Source organism: Arachis ipaensis, chromosome B1 (genome assembly GCF_059453495.1).
Source record: "Arachis ipaensis isolate K30076 ecotype BB chromosome B1, ASM5945349v1, whole genome shotgun sequence".
Taxonomy (NCBI): Eukaryota; Viridiplantae; Streptophyta; class Magnoliopsida; order Fabales; family Fabaceae; genus Arachis; species Arachis ipaensis.
Genome location: NC_142436.1, coordinates 83,965,412 through 83,966,352, shown reverse-complemented (window position 1 = coordinate 83,966,352; position 941 = coordinate 83,965,412). Strand labels below are relative to the sequence as shown.

At 40.3% G+C, this 941-nt stretch overlaps 1 non-coding gene across 1 annotated transcript; it reads right to left on the bottom strand.

The window, feature by feature from the left end:
• Nucleotides 1-277: 277 nt before the first annotated feature.
• Nucleotides 278-385, bottom strand: LOC148577280 (small nucleolar RNA R71). The gene has a single exon (XR_015903107.1). It is a non-coding gene; the product is annotated as a small nucleolar RNA R71 (small nucleolar RNA).
• Between the last annotated feature and the right edge of the window lie 556 nt (nt 386-941).

The following is a 941-nucleotide window of genomic DNA, read 5'->3' as shown; positions in this document are numbered from 1 at the left end:
TTAAGCCTCAATTAGTTTCTCTAATGCAACAGAATTGCAAGTTTCATGGACTTCCATTGGAAGATCCTCATCAGTTCTTAGCTGAATTCTTGCAAATATGTGACACTGTCAAGACCAATGGAGTTGATCCCGAGGTCTACAGGCTTATGCTTTTCCCTTTTGCTGTAAGAGACAGAGCTAGAACATGGTTGGATTTACAACTTAAGGAAAGCCTGACTCTTAGAAAAAGCTGGTCAGTGCTTTCCTGGCCAAATTCTTTCTACCTCAAAAGATGAGGAAGCTTAGAGTGGAAATCCAAACCTTCAGACAGAAGGAAGGTGAGTCCCTCTATGAAGCTTGGGAAAGATATAAGCAATTGATCAAAAGGTGTCCTTCTGACATGCTTCCAGAATGGAGCATCATATGTATATTCTATGATGGTCTGTCTGAGTTGTCAAAAATGTCATTGGACTATTCTGCAGGAGGATCTCTTCATCTGAAAACCCCTACAGAAGCTCAGGAACTCACTGAGATGGTTGCAAATAACCAGTTCATATACACCATTGAGAGGAGTCCTGTGAACAATGGAACACCTCAGAAGAAGGGAGTTCTTGAAATTGATACTCTGAATGTCATATTGGCTCAAAACAAAATATTAACTCAGCTAGTCAATATGATTTCTCAGAGTTTGAATGGATTGCAAGTTGCATCCAACAGTACTAAAGTAGCATCTTCTGAAAAAGAAGTTTATGATCCTGAGAACCCTGCAATGGCAGAGGTGAATTACATGGGAGAGCCCTATGGAAACACCTATAATCCTTCATGGAGAAATCATCCTAATCTCTCATGGAAGGATCAACAGAAGCCTCAACAAGGCTTCAACAATAATGGTGGAAGAATTAGGTTTAGCAATAGCAAGCCTTTTCCATCATCTTCTCAGCAACAGACAGAGAATTCTGAAC